This window comes from Notamacropus eugenii, chromosome 4 (assembly GCF_028372415.1).
Source record: "Notamacropus eugenii isolate mMacEug1 chromosome 4, mMacEug1.pri_v2, whole genome shotgun sequence".
Lineage (NCBI taxonomy): Eukaryota > Metazoa > Chordata > Mammalia > Diprotodontia > Macropodidae > Notamacropus > Notamacropus eugenii.
The window spans coordinates 30,810-46,460 of record NC_092875.1 but is presented as its reverse complement, the minus strand read 5'-3'; the positions used below and the strand labels follow the sequence as shown (position 1 = coordinate 46,460).

At 46.9% G+C, this 15,651-nt stretch overlaps 1 pseudogene; it reads right to left on the bottom strand.

Moving 5' to 3' along the window:
- Positions 1-12,730: 12,730 nt before the first annotated feature.
- LOC140498789 (probable RNA polymerase II nuclear localization protein SLC7A6OS pseudogene) lies at positions 12,731-15,135 on the bottom strand (annotated as a pseudogene).
- Between the last annotated feature and the right edge of the window lie 516 nt (positions 15,136-15,651).

The following is a 15,651-nucleotide window of genomic DNA, read 5'->3' as shown; positions in this document are numbered from 1 at the left end:
GGCTGTGCCTTTTGACCTGGGACTGCTCTGAATGGGAAGAACCAATCCAGATAAGGCTTCATCCCTTCTTTTCCACACACACATACACAGTAATTAATTATGACTTTTAAATTTAAGCATTAAAAATAACCCAAATATCTTAGTTCACAATCTTACATTTTTTGTAAGTGAGAGCCATATTGTTTTAGCTGCAACTTCCTCTTCACTATTGGTTAAGGTAAAAATACCCAGTTTTCTCAATGGCAGTTACAAAATATCATGAGACAGGATTAGCATGGAAAGAATTTTTCCACTGTCTTTTTAGTTTCTCTCATTTCATATTCTAATAACATCCAAGGTTATATAAAGTTGCTTAACATAATTGAAACAAAAGTTTACCCATCTGGTGATTACAATTGTGTTGAATGCATTTCCAAATTACACAGAATCAGCATCTCATCATTAACATGTTAGACCACAACTTCAAAGGAGCAGGCTTACCAAATGCAGAGGCTGGCTTCTTACCTCACACTACTTTGACCCTTCCCACTTTCCTCTCCCCACAGCTTGTGGGGGTGGGGGTGGAGAGTAGGACTTGCTGAAACTGGATGATTTCTTCCAGGTTTCTTTGATAGCACCCAGGGTGCCCCAGGACCAGGGCTGTTGCCACTGGGGCCCCTACTGTAGCTGCTGGTCTTTCCTTACCACCATGGGGGAGAATGAGTTTTCACTTCCTCTACTCAGGAGGACACTTACCTCAATTACTCAATCTGCCATAATTAATCAGCTCCTTTGTATTTTGAATTGGGGTGCCTCTTTAGTGTCTTTCTTTCCTGTTAATAAAACTTTTCTGCTTTCAATTCATCTTGGAGTCTTCTACATTTGGAGGAGTGGGCTTTGCCCAGTTAACGTTAGTGGTGTCAGCAGTGGGATTCATCATGATGAGGAGCTTCTTCATGACCCTTGGAGGGGTAATCAAAGTGTTTTGCTATCACCTTGGAGCTTTTGATGTCCAGCTTGCCATGTGCCCCTTAAGTGTATGGTAAATGCCTCCTTCCTTTAATGCCAACCTCATGTCTCTTTCAGTTGAGTTCATTTATTAGGAGGAAAAGAGGTGCAAGGATGGATAAAGGCCAGGTAAGGGTAACATTGATCATTGAATAAGGGCCAAAGGACTCAGGGGATTGTGGCCACAGGGTGGAGACTCCTTTGTGGGCTCCCCAGGGCAAACACCCTGTTACTGGGGACCTGATGAAGACCCTCTGGTGTGGACTAGCAACACCATATAGGTCAGGACTGATGAGGGCCAGAGTTTTACAGTTGAGTCAGGGTTAGGAACTGATTAAAGCCCCAGTTTTTAATTTATTTAGTCCACATTACTTGGTGAAAAGGCAAATGCCAGAATAGAGATTGTGGCCTAGTTCCCAAGGGGAACCAAACTTCCCAAGCTATCCCCCAAGGAGACAGCAGCTGGCCATATGTCTGTCATATGCCCCAAATCTTCAGGTATTTAACTAATTGGAAGAAATTGACCCAAGATGACCCTTACCATTGTTAGCCAATGTGGGGTTCCTTTGAATAGAGTAAAATAAATCACCTTAACTAATGGAATGCTTTTAACAAATGGCTACTGAAAACCACCAAAGGAGAAGCTTTTTGCAACTTGGATTCCTTTAAGGAAACTGAAATGGAATTTAAAAGAATGGGGAAAAGGCAGAAGAGAAGATTTGGGTCCTCCACAATGAGAGAACTGTATAGCTCAATTAAAAACAGGAAATCAAAGATTTGCATACGTGTTTGATCAAATTAACCTGCTCTAAGACAATCTTTCTACACTTCCCCAAAGAAAACTCACTCCCTCAGAATGAGATCAGGAAAAGACAGAGGGAAGGAGGGAGCTCTAGGAGCTTTCTGTCCTTGGATGTTTTGTCAGTGTCTTGCTGTCTCACAGGCCTTGATTTCTCTTTGGTCTGTTTTGCCCTGCTTGGTCTGGGCTCACCACCTTCTCTTTTCCTGTTTCATAAATCTCATTTCTCCCAGGTGTACATGTAGATCTTAAGGAAAAGCCATTTCCCCTGCCCTTGAGGCTTGCCATCTGTGTAAGGTAAGCTCTCCCTGTCTTTTTGGAGAATCTCCTTATTGGCAGTGATTTTTGATCCGGATTGGCATCCTCTTTGGTTTACTCTCTGTCTTTAGTTCCTGAATTGCAACTTTGTTCCAGATCAGGCTTCAACATTTGCTTTGTCTTTGGATGAGCTTTTAGGTCTATCTGGTCTCACCGTGGATCACCTGGCCTCCTATACTTACCTCCTCCCAGGATCAAATCCCTCTGGATCTTTAAAATTCACATTATTGGGTTTTCAGGGCTCCCTGACATCTTAGGACAAGATGCTAGGAAACAGGTACCCAGAGTGTCTTAGTCTAAGGCTTCCCAGACCCTCCCCCCTATTTTTATCACCACTGTGGGCCTTCCTTGAGGTCACCCTCTGCTCTTCCTGCCTCCAGAATCAGAGCCTTCCTTCAGGTGACATGTGTCTCTCTGGTCCCACTGGGAGACTACAGGCTGCTTGTCCTGCATGTCCCTAGCTTGCTAGTGTCCCCCTTTCCTATTGCCCTCAAGCTGATCTCTTGTGCAGTTGTCAGGTGAAAGAAGTCATTTGTTCTCATTTCTCATTGGATTTTCTGATTCCTCTTCTGGTCTGAACTTAAGAGTTTGGCCAGAGAAGGTGTAGGAAAGCTGGGTCATCTGCCTTCATTCAGGTAACCTTCTTGCCCAGAAGCCCTGTCTGTTTCCTCCCTCCCATTCTGTCTCCTGCTCTCTTCCCATCCCCTCCCCATGCAGTTGAATGACTGCAGGGATGTTGCCCCCTTGTCTTTCTGATCCAGTTGTCCAGCTCTTCCTATTTTGGGGGTCCAAAGTCCCTTTTGTTTCCTTATTCCCATCCCTGTGGGCATCAGCCTTCTAGTTTGGTCCTGATCACCTCTCCTAGACTCTTGGAATAGACTTCTAATTAATCCTCCTTCTATTGGTCTTTGCCCTGTCCCATCTGTTTTCTATTTAGCTGCCAAAATAATCCCTCTATGTCTCCTTGGGTTGTTTTCAGCATCAAAGGTAAGATTAGCACCCCTTATGGTTTGCTTTTCCTTCCCTGTTCTTCCTTCCCAGCTCTCTGTTCTTCCTCAAGAGGAGTGACCTTTGAAAATGAAGGAATGGCCCCTGTGCTGATGGCCAGGGCCCAACAGGTAAGTGGGAGGTTTCTGTTCCTTATGGAGGTGGGGAGACCCCCTTTCAGACTGTGGTGACTTTCATGATTGAACAGAGCAAGGATTAAAACAAACCTGAGATTTGTCTATGAAGAATACTGTGTGCACAAACAGAGCTAATGCATCCAGAATTAGAATGAAAGCAAGAAAGTGGGGGCAACATGTTTATGGAAAATTTCTCTGATGAAGGTCTCTTTTCTCAACTGAGCCAAATTTATAAAAATAAGAGTTGTTCCCCAGTGATCAAGGGATACAAACAGGCAGTTTTCAGAAGAGATTGCAGCTATTAATAACCATATGAAAAAATGCTCTAAGTGATATTGATTAGAGAAATGCAAATTAAAGCAACTCTGAGGTACCACCTCACACCTTTGAGAAGTGATAAATGCTGGAGGGGATAAGGGAAAATTGGAGCGCTGATGCATTGTTGGTGGAGTTGTGAACTGATTTGGCACTAACCCTAACCATAACCCTCTGCTAAGTCTCAAAGAAATCAAAAGAGAGAGAGAGGGAAAAGAATCTATTTGTACAGAAATATTTGTAACAGTTTTTTGGGGTTGCAAAGAATTGGAAATTGAGGGGATGTCATCATTTGGGGAATGGCTGAATAAGTTATGGTATATGATTGTGGTGGCATACTGTTGTGCTATGTAAGAAATGACAAGCAGGATGCTTTCAGAAAAATCCAGGAGGACTTGTGTGATCTGATGCAGGGTGAAGTGAGCAGACCCAGGAGAACTTTGTGCATAGTACATTGTAATGATGATCCATTGTGAAAGACTTGACTGTTCTGATCAGGCAAGTCATGACCTGTGGTTGAGCTGAGCACATCCTGGAGTAATCTGGGTACAACTTGTCATTATTGTCAGCATTTGGGGAATGGGGTGCTTGGGGTGGGGGGGACATACTCTAAATTCATTATTCTATTGGAGGGGGTCTCCATCCATCAACCTGCTCCAACTGGAACGTTACAGCTGAGGTCCAGGTGGTCTGGAGTGTAGAGAGAGAGACGCTAACTAGGAAAGCAAGGATGAGTCTATGCCAAAGCAGGAACTTACCTTGGCTGACCAACAGGGGCACCCAACTCCTGAGCTTGCAGATCTCTCCATCTGAAAGCTGTCAGGCCTTACAAACCATCAGGAGCATCAGTACTTACTAGGGTAAGAATTATTTCTTTCACCTTCTCCATGGGTGGGCTAGAGGCTGAAGGAAGGGAGAGAATTTGTAACTCTAATTATTTTTTTAAAAGAATACTTATAAAGGTAGTTATAGACGTGATTAGCTCATCCAGGGCAGACTAGGTTTCCAAATTCTGTTACAGGTGCTCATTTGCATGTGTCAGATTGGAAAACTTTGGAGTTCTTTGGGGAGCCCTGAAACTGAGAAGTTCTTTTTTTTTTTTTTTAATTTAATTTTATTGTTTGAGAAGTTCTTTAGGAAGATTGGACCAGTGTGCTCCTGCAGAAGCCCCTGGTGGCCCCTGATGTGCTGAGCCTCAGGATGTCTCCCCAGATGGCCTCCACACCTAAAGGGGAGAAGATCCTAGAGTCTGGGATGTGAGGCTGGGGGGCAGCCCCTGAGCATTTAGGGCCTCAGCAGAGCTCTCAGTGACAGGCCTTGATCGTTAGTACTAGAATTGAGAGGGAGGGAATGAGCCAGAGGGAATTTGGGAGGTTATATGTGACTGTGATGAGATGAAGCAAAGATCCATCTTTTTCTAAATATTTTCTAAAGTAATTAATTTTTTTCCAATTAAAGTAAAAGCAATCCAACTTTTTTAAAGATAAATTTACTTGTTAGAGCTTCAACACTGATAAATGCAAACATGACAAAATACAATGAATAAACAGAAAAAAGGAATTAAATGAAGCTGAATTTCTTTTGGGAATTTCTTTTGCGTTAAATTTCCCATCATAGAGATATGATTACTTTGTGACTTCTTGTTGCTTTCAGATGCATCTTTTCAGACACACTGTAGTCACACACCTCATTCTGAGGTTTCAGAGGTGTGGGTTACCCAGGGTAGTAGCAGAGAGACTCCTAGTGCAGTGGTGACCTATGTGGTTCAAGGGGTGTTGGTAAAGACCCATAGGACCTGAACAGATGGTGGACTCCTCAGGTGGGCAGAATGAGGGAAGGGGATGGATGGCCTGAAAGCCTGACGAGGACCAGGACTTGGAGGAACTTCCTTCCTGTCCCATTGGGGGTGTGTGAGAGAAGGCTGCGTGGGGAGGGAAGGAAGGGAGGAGATTAGTCCCCAAATCAGTGAGGCCCAGCAAAGGGTGGAGCACCTGGTAGTTGTCCAGTGGAGGTAATGGGAAGGGGCAGGGCCTGGGGCTCATGGGGGAGCATTGAAGGAGGCAGGTGTGCCTTTCCTGGAGAGGCTGAGAGTGGGGGAGGCCATGATAACTGTTACTGAGTATTTGTAAGGCATCTTGTGGAGGAGGGTCTGAGAGGTTCTGTTTGGGTTTGGTGTCAGGGATGGCTTCCAAGAATTAGAGACATCTAGAAGTACTGTGGGTTTTTTCAGGTAGTGAGCTCCCCAGCCCTGGCGGGCTTCCACTGGAGCTGGGCCTACCCCTTGTTAGGAAGCTGTAGAGATTTCATTCCTAGGACCTAGGTCTGCCCCTGGAAGGGACCTCCCAGGTCATCTAGTCCATCTCCCTCATTTTACAGGTGAGGAAATGGGTCTAGAGAGGTCAGGACTTAGCCAAGGTCACACAAATTGGAAGTCTGGAATGCCAGACTTGAACTCGAGCCCCTTTCCTCCAACTGAACCCTCTTGTCACTGCACTGAGCTCCCTCTGGTGGTCTCTGGTGCCTCTTCCAAGTTCTAAGGTTCAGGATTCTTGGTAGAACAGGCTCTGGGCTTCTTCTGGCCTCCAGGTCCTCTCTGTTCCAAGCCAAGAGGAGAGGAGATCAGGAATCAATAAAGGCTGAATATTTGTATCTTGTGTTTGCCTGTGTTGTGTCAGCTGGAGTAGGTGAGAGATCTGGCAAACGGGAAAAAGGGAGTCAAGGGTCCCCTTTGGGGCATTGGAGGCTGGGCCTGCCAAGTGTGACATTCCGGGGCCATCCATCCAGGGTCCTTGGAGGGTACGTTTGGGCTTCAGGAGGACCGGGGTGTCTGGAGCTCTGTCTTGGATCCTTCACTTATTAGTTGTTGGTCACCTACCACCTCCCTACGCTGTCTGCCCTGCCTGCTTGTTAGGCAGATCAGAGGGTAGAGACAGTGGAAAGGCTATGGACCTGAGTGTGAATCCTGCCTCTGGTCCTTATTGGCCATGTGACCCTGGACAAGTCACATTCCCACATCTGCAGGTTATGGCAAGGATCGAGCTAGACACCATAGGCAAAGCTTAAAGCTGGCCAGTGAGTATGAGCTGTTGTCCTGCTTATGCTGTGAAGGTGCTTTGGGCTCAGGATAAATATCTGTTATCACAGGAATGTAAATATGGCTCCTGGTCAGGGGCAATGGTTTAATTTCTGAGCATTTTTCCAGCCTCAGACCAAACTATGTGTTTTGAAGTTCACATTTTTGGGTAAAAGGAGATTTGCCCTGTGGGAGTTGCTGCAGAAAACCCATTTTAATGAGTCCGTTTGTGCTAATTAAGTAGTTAGGAAGAATGGAAAGACGTGGCTTTGGTTACTTAGTAGAAGTATTTAAAATTACCTGGAGAAGCATCTCCACATTGCTTCCACACTGAATACCACAAGGTGTACCCAGTGTGCTGGAAGCCTTCCTCCAGTTGTGTTGGAATGCAGAGCCCATCATGGGAGTGCCCAGACAGTCCGTCACTTCTGGCCATGTGATCAGGCCCCCCTGCTGTTTCTAGCACACATTTTTGTCTGATGACATCCTCCTCCTCTTCTCATGCCCATCCCATGCCCATACCATGCCCTTCTGTCTCCCTGTGGGGATACTCACCTTCAATGCTGGATGTTTCACAGCCCTCTCTACCTAATCACAAGAGTATCACTATTTAAAAAGATGAGCCAGTGTTGAATTGAGAGCTTTGGGTCTGACTGCAGGACAGCCATGTCGATGGACCAGACCTATGAGTTGTTTGACCGGTGTGGATGATTGAGGCTCTGCCATGCCTTAAGCCTCAGTGCAAACAAACAGGAGCCTTGGGGACAACCTCCCCTCTTTGAAGCGTGACAGCTGATGGTAACATTGTGTTCCTTACTATGGGATGTGATTTGCTGAAAGCCAGTGTAGGGAGTGTCAGAATAAAGGGGAGATCTTGGCCTTTGACCCAAGAAGGAAGATGGCATTGTGGAGAGAGTGCAAAGAACTGGATGTGAGCTGCTCCCTTGTCAGTGAGGCTTTGCTAAATTCAGTTTTCCCATCTGTATAATACAGATATTAAGAAACTGTAAGGCAGAGTCAGGGTTGGCAAAATGGAAAGCACAACGTGGGTATCACAGAATAGAACCTGGATCATCTAGTTTAACCGACTCCTTTCTCTTTTTAAAATTAGTCACTATTAAGCACCTACTGTCTACCATGTGCTGGTTGAAACACTTTTTATTTTTTAAAATGTTGATCTTCGAGTTCTCTCCTCCTCCCCTCCATCAAGCAGTGTAATACCATTGCACACATGAAGTCATACAGGACATTTCCCTGTTAGCCGTGTTGTAAATTTTTAAAAACATCAAGAAAGAAAGTTTAAATTCTGCTCCATTCTGCCTCAGAGTCCATCAGTTCTTTCTCTGGAGCCTGAGGACATTTTTCATCATGAGTCCTTTGCAATTGTCTTGGATCCTTCTAGGTCATTCCTAGCTGATCGTCATTACGTCGTTGCTGGTACTCTGTGCAACGCTTACTTCACTTTGCGTCAGTTCATGTAAAACCTCCCAGTTTTTCTGAGAGCCTCCTGCTCATCTTTTCTTATAGCACAATAACATTCCATCACAATTATATACCACAACCTGTTCAGCTGTTCCCCAATTCATGAGGTCCCATCCCCTCAGTCGCCCTCATTTTCTAGATGAAGAAACACTCCCAGCAGGCCTGGTGGTTTGTCCCAGGTCACAGTAAGTAGATTTGAACCCAGGTCTTGTGACCTGCAGTCCAACCTGCTTCCTCCCTCCCCTACTGTTTCCCTCAGAAGGGTAACGCTTTAATTACATGACACAGACGTTATTACTAGCCAAAGTATTGATAGATATTTGGATGGATCTCAAGGAGTCCGGAACCCCAAGAACAGCACCCCACACACTCCCAGGTCCATTTGAAACAAGCACAAACAAAGAAATGTGGTATTTTAGGAGCCAGTGACCTTCCAAGATGTGATGGTGGTCTTCACATGGGAGCAGTGAGCTTACCTGGACCCTTCTGAGAAGGAACTGTATTGCAGTGTGATGCTGGAGACCTACCAGAAGCTGCTCTGCCTGGGTAACGACAGCTTCCCCTGGGACTCTGGCTCTGCTTCTCTGGCCCCAACCCCCAGAGGGATCTGTGGGTCCTTCCTTGGTAAAAAGCTTTGAGGTGACTATTTGTCTTCAGAGACCAGGAAGTCCTCATCCTCTACACAGACCCTGTTCTCAGGAGCTTATGTTTTTTGGGGGACAGAAGATGGAGGGAAAACAGCATGATCACAGTTAAGTCAATCCCAGTAGTTTCTGGGAGGCTAGGGAAGGGCACCAGTGCCTTTGAGAACATTGTGTTGGCCGTTGCCTAGGATGAGGATGGAGCTGATGATTCTGCCTGGAGTCTGTTCTATATGGAGAGGGAGCAGCTGGAGCCAGACAGTCAGAGCAGTGCATTAGAAATGCATCAGAGGGAGAGCGATCAGCCAGAAGTTGTGGCCAGGGGCCAGGTGAGAGGCAAGCATCTGGCCCAGGGTGGTGGCCACAGAGAGAGTGGAGATGAGGTAGAATTAAAAAGATGTGGCAGGAATCAACCTGTGAAGAGGAGAGTCTGAGGAGAAGGAAAGGTCTGGCAGGAAAACGACAAGTTCCATTTTGGACATGTTGAGTTTGAGAGGCTGACAGGGCGTCCATTGAGGATAAGCCAGGCATTATGTGGTGGTACAGGGGTGGAAATCAGTCCAGAGGAAAGGTATCTGTCATGGAAAGTCCAGATGTTGAGGAGAGCAGGGTCATAGACATTAGGGAATGTACCATCTTGGATGAGGGCAGAAAAGGGCCGCATTTAGGGTTAGAATTGGGTGCACAGTCAGGATAGAGAAGTCAAATTGCAAAGGGCTGACTGTGCAAAGGAGGCCATTTTGAGAGTAGATAATGGCTGGAACTGATGGGGGTCAAATGGAGGGACTCTGGGCATGACTAGGGAATGTAGGGGCATCCTCTTCCCAGGGAACAGTTCAGCAAGTCTTGATGAGAGACCTGCTGCGCCAGGGAGAAAGAAATGTTGGAAGATAGAGGGTCCACACATAGTAGGTGAAAGGTCAGAACTGTGTTTAGTCAGAGGGTCAAGGCAAGGTGGACAGCCTGATGAGGCCGTGCAGGATGTAGCCAGGAGCATGAAGGCAGAAGCCAGAGGCCAGGCCAGGAAGAGCTGAAAAGGCCCAAGGTGGGCCTCTTGGAGCTGTCTCCTTTTGTGGTCCTGGGCTAAGTGCAGGGACTTCCTGGACTTTCTTTTGATTTTCCCTGAATCTCTCCTTTATCCTTGGCTCTTTTTCATCTTTTCTGGGGGGAGGGGAGATTCTTGGGGATCTGAGCTCTTTTGGAAGCTTCTACTTCTCCCTCTTTATCCCAATACTCCCCTTCCCTTTGAACAGGACTGGTCATGTCCAAGCTCGAGGTGATCCACCAGCTGGAGCAAGGGGAGGAACCTTGGAGACCAGAGAGGGGAGCCCCAGTGAGCAGCTGTGCAGGTGAGTGACTGACTGACCCCCAGGCAGAGGAGTCCTTGTGTCTACAATTCAGTCCTGGGACCCAGGCCTGTGGGAGAAAGACCATAGAGGCCCATTCAGAAGTCAGTGCGGCTCTTGGGACCCTCAGGGGTTATCTGTTCCTGCCCCCTCACACAGTATAGTGACTTGGCCAAGGTCACCCAGGCAGCCCTCTGGAGAGGCTGTTGACCCCAGACCCTGCTCTCCTTCTGTCCTTCCTTTCTGTGATAGCACATCCTCAGCCTGCCTCTCTTCCTTATCTCTTCTGTGTGTTTTCCTATAATTATATTATAATTATATTTCCTATAATTATTTTCTTTTCAAAAACCCAAGAAAAGGCATTTCCAGAAGAGGTGTCCTTTACATCTTTTTGGCTGATGTTTTGTCTTGAAGTCACAGTCACTTCCCAATAAACAGCCTCTTACAGCACCCCCTCCTGGAGGAATTGTGATGGACAGATGGAGAGCACCTGGGACCTCCCATTCCTTTTTTAGGGTCTCCCTTTCATAACAGAAAAGTCACCTGGGCATGGGCCTCCTTCCGTGCATTGCCTGTTCAGCCCATCCTTCCCTGTTGTTTCTGCTGGCCTTTCTGTGTTTGTCTGACTCCACCATATTTGGTGTTTGGTGTCCAGATTTGGTCTGCCATTCTCCCCATTCAGAAGGCAACTTTCTGCCTCTACAGATAATTCTGGGGCCAGCACTTTGATTCATCTGTCTCTTGCACCCAGCAATGCGTTTGCCTGATCCAAGGTCTCAGCAGTAGCTTGTCTCGCTTTCCTAATATGAAATGTTTTCTAGAGCGATCCCAAGTGTCCTTGCCCTCCCTCGGCTCTTTCCATCCACCTTCTACTATCTTGCCATCTGGGTAAGGGGGAGGGGATAAGCCCTAGTCTTGTTCTCATTGTATCTCTGATAGTAGAGGTTTGGAACATTTGTTTTCACTTAAGCTGAGTTTGTTTATAACTGTTGACCATTTACCTCATGGGGAATGACTCAGTCTAAAATGAATTCCCTGTAGATTTTGAATATTGGACTTCTTTCAGAGTTACTTGGTGCAAAGTCCATAACTTTTCTTAAATCTGGCTACATTTTTATTCAGGCCACCATTTTTAAATTCAGATTTCATATACTCAAAATCATCTGTCTTTTATAATCTCTTCTCTGTGCCTAATTAGTTACAAAAGATAAGACTTTCTCTTTTCCTCCTATTTCTTTGTAAAGGATGAGAACTTTTATGTTTAGATTGCTTTATTACTTTACAAATTGTTGTGCTGTGTGTTGTAAGCTGCTGGTCAAAGCCTATTTTCTGCTGGGATGCTTTCTCATTTTCCCAGCAGTTCCTCCTGATTCAAAGCTGCTGCCCTAGGAGTTTGTGGTCTTAGGTTTACTTAACAACTAGTTCTCTACGTTGTTGTTGTCATGGTCATCGTCCAGTCATTTCAAGTTGTGTCTGACTCTCCATAGCCCCATTTTGGGGTTTTTCTGGCAGAGACACTGGAGTGGTTTATTTTATAGATGAGGAAACTGAGGCAAACAGGGTGAAGTGACATGCCCAGGGTCACACAACTAGTCAGCCTCTGAGGCTAGAATTGAACTCAGGTCTTCCTGACTCCAGACCCAGCACCCTATGCACTACCTTGTGTGGCTTCTAATGTATTTCGCTGATACATATTTTCTTTTCTCCAACACCAATCACCTTTGATAATTACTACTTTATAATGTACCTGCTTTCATAACTGCTGACTCACTCACTGGTGGATGAATCAGAATTTTGTATCTCCCTTAACACTTTCACAATCTAGTCCATCTGTCTGTCTGTCTGTCTGTCACTCTCTCTCTTAATCTTTCTCTCCTCTCTCTCCTCCCTCCTACCCACTTTCTCCCTCTCTCTTATCATCACTCAGTACTTTCTTCTTTTGAGCCAAACCTATCACCCCATCCAGATCTTGGTGCTATATACTTCCCCCCCACCCCCTCAACATTCTCCCTTCTTTCTCAGTGACTTTCATGCCTGTTTCATGGTCTCCTCCTCTGCCTGCTCCTGCCCTCCTTCCAAGAACAACAGTGTATATGTTGGTCCAGTTTTCCTCCGCTCCTCCCTTACCTCCTCCACTATCTCCAGGCTTGGTCACACCCTTCATCTCACCCTCACTCACAAGTCTTACACTTTCTTATTCAAAGACTTTGAAGATCATTCCAAATCACGTCTCCTTCCAACTTTTCCTGGGCCTTACTGCTCTTGTTCTGCATCCTCAATGTTGACCTCTGCTGCCTGGACCATTCAGAGCTTTGGTAATGATCTGACTCCCCTCTCTTTCCTTCTTGATCCTGATCCCTTGTTGACATATTTTAGCACTTTCTTCTCCTCTCGAATCTCTTTTCTCCTGGTCCAATCATAGTCCTGAAAGACTCCCTCCATCTGAATTCTTTGCTGCTCTTATTTTTCAATAACTTTTTTTATTTTCACTGTTCTGCAACCACAACCATATAACTTAGATTTTTCCCACTGCCTCCCCCCTCGTTTCCCCCTCCCTACCCGAGACAGCATACAATTTTGTATGGTTCTACACATACTTTCCTATTAAACACATTTTCACTATAGTCAGTCTGTGTAGAAGAATTAAAATGGCACAGGATTTATACAGCAGGAGATATTTACTAATATTTGTACAGACAAATTCACAGGAAAATTACTTAAGAGAATAGCAAAATGAATGCTGGGGCTTGAGAGAATGCTGATTCATGACTTGAAATACACGACATTACAGTTTTGATTTGCTGGGCAGATGTAGTTGCCTTCTGTATGTGAGGAAGCAGAGTTCGTCCACTATAGCAGAACAAGTGTTGAGGGTCGGACTATTTTCCATCAGCGCGTCCAAGCAAGATTTTCTGAGATGAAATACAGCGAGTCATATCCCTAAACATTTCTTTAAAAGAAGATAGAATAAATAAATGTATTTATTTTACAAAAATTTTTATTTTGTTATTTATTTATTTTTATTTTATTTGTTTTATTTTTTTGATTAATTTAATCGGTAGAAATTTATTTATTTATTCCTTTCCCCGGTAGCACAAAATTGTCTAGAGCACAGAATCTGACCTCAGAGCCGAACATCCCCAGATGCTTATTTCTTTCTCCTTTCTCCTTCCAGGGTCATTGATAAGACTCTGGGGTAGGGGCAGGGGCAGGGCCAGGGGCAGGGGCAGGGGCAGCAGCCAAGAGGCTGACGTCTATGGGCAGAGCCACCAAAGCCGTCGTCCCAGGGAAGCGGTGAATTCCTGAGTGATCCTCACTCTGAGTCGAAGTCCTGGAAGCCGTCATACTCAAACTCCTTTAGCACATCCCAGGGATATTTGTTCCATTTCCTCGGTCTAATGACACTGCTTTCGTCATCACTGAAACTGCCATAATCTTCGTCAGACGCTCCTGTGCTCCCCGTGTCACTGCTTCCTTCTTCCTCATCAGGGTACTCGTTACACCAGTGATTCTCACTGTTTTCATCTTCTTCATCCTCATCGTCTTCAGTTTCCTCCGCTGGATGATCATCAGCGTCCAGCTGGCACTCCTGAGTGTAGGGCTGGTGACAGAGGTTGCTTTCAGTCCATCCGGGTGTAGACGTCTCCATGTACTTCAGGTCACAGACTTCCTCTTCTTCTTCCTTCCCTCGGTGCTCCGTTCCTTTGCCACCCTCGGAGGTGGCGTGTGGCTCACGGATCACCCTTACTGACTTGGAGATTATGACATCTGGATGAGATTTCTTGGGGCAGGTGGCAGGAATGGAGAGGGCCACTTTGTCAGCAGCATGGCCATGAGTGATATCAAAGAGTTGGGATTTTTGGGCAGAGCATGAACGGCCTCCTGTCTGTGACGTTTGTCTGGCCGCATCAGAGTCTGGCTTGTGTGTGTCAGCCATGCCGGCAGCGTCCACAGCTGGCAGGGCTGCTTCTCCCTGCGCACAGGGGGCCCGGCGTTTGGAGAGCAGGCGGTAGCGGTCATCTTGCCGGTTGAGCAGCTTGGCAGTGAGGAGGTCCTGACGGATCCTCTGGCGGCTTTCCAGCGAAGGAGTCAGGGCTCTGGTGGCCTTCTCTCTGGTCATGGCTTGTCTGACACACTTCTGAACAGGGTCATCCTGGGAGCGCACCGTGGCCGCCAGCTTCAAGATGTCCTCCTGCAGGCACCCCGGCCCCGCCCCCTGGGCACCCTCCTCGGAGGCCCCGATCCGTAGCCGTTTACACGCCAGGATCAGGGCCTGATCAGGATCCGCGCCGCGCTTCCGTCTCACCCGAGGCACGGTGGGCGCCGCACCGGCCTCCAGCGTCTTGGGACTCTTCTCCACTTCGAAAGCCGATCGTGGCAGATTATGGATTTGTTGGGGCAGCTTGGCCTTGCTCCCCTTCAGCTTGACACGAGTGCGTCTCGATTCCTCCTTCAGCCTTTGCAAGTAAGGATATTCTTCATCCTTTAAGAGCTGGAGCACTTCCCCACACTCAGAAAGAATGCAGTGCTTCCCAGTGTCCTCATCCCCCTGAAGGCAGGTTTCTCTTTGTCTCCCTTGGCCCGAAGCCCTTTCCATCTCTTGTTCTTTGTTCCCTAAGGCTGTGCGAGCCTCCTGGAGCTGGTTCTTGCCCTTGCCGGTGGCTGTTTCCAAGGGAAGCACCTGGTGATCCTTGTGCTCTGGGGCTACTAAAGAGGAATCAATGAAGACCCTCTGGTCTTCCTCACAGAAGAACTTCTCTTTCTCCCAGTCTTGATCACAGCTAGTGAGACCCACAAAATGATGTCTGAGCATTTGAGCAGTGATGGACAGATTCTGCCGGGTCGTGTTAGGCCCCAAGTCACTGACTTTCATAAGCCCTGGGCATTGTGGGCAAGTCACGATTTCATTGGCTGCCTCCCTGCACTGGAGAAGACACACTCTACAAAAGTTATGGCCACACTGGACAGCCACTGGGTCAGTGAAGTAGCCCAGGCACATGGAGCAAGTGAGCTCTGCCTTGAGATTTTCACGTAGGGCTCCTGAATCCATGTTCGTAGGGTCGTGATTCCTTCCTTCTCACAGCTTCTACTCAGGACAGGCCAGAAAATGCGCGCTCTTCCGCTTGAGCTCTGGCAGCAACTGATGCTGCCCCAGAGCTGTGGCCGCCTTTTAAGGAGGTCTCCCCTACTTAGCCCCTCCCTTGACTCCACCCACCAAAGCAGGTGAACTCCTGTGGGGGCAGGGGACAACCAGGCTCTGCTCTACGTCTCATTTCTCCAGCCCAGCACATGATCTTGACTCACGTCTCGGCGTCTCTCCCATTTCTAAAATTCCACAGTCCTTGGAGTTGAGTTACTCTCCCTTTGGTCAAGAAAGCGCCCTTCTTGCTGGGGATACTTCTTCATTCCTTAGGAAAAATGTCAGGCAGATGTCTTTTTTCTCACACCCTGGTGACTTGCGCCACTGGACTTGGAGTCAGAAGGCTGGGCTTACATGGCACCTTCGCTCTTGTCCATCTGAGTTTGTGTGGGCGAGTCACCCCATTGTCAGAGCCTCACTCTCCTT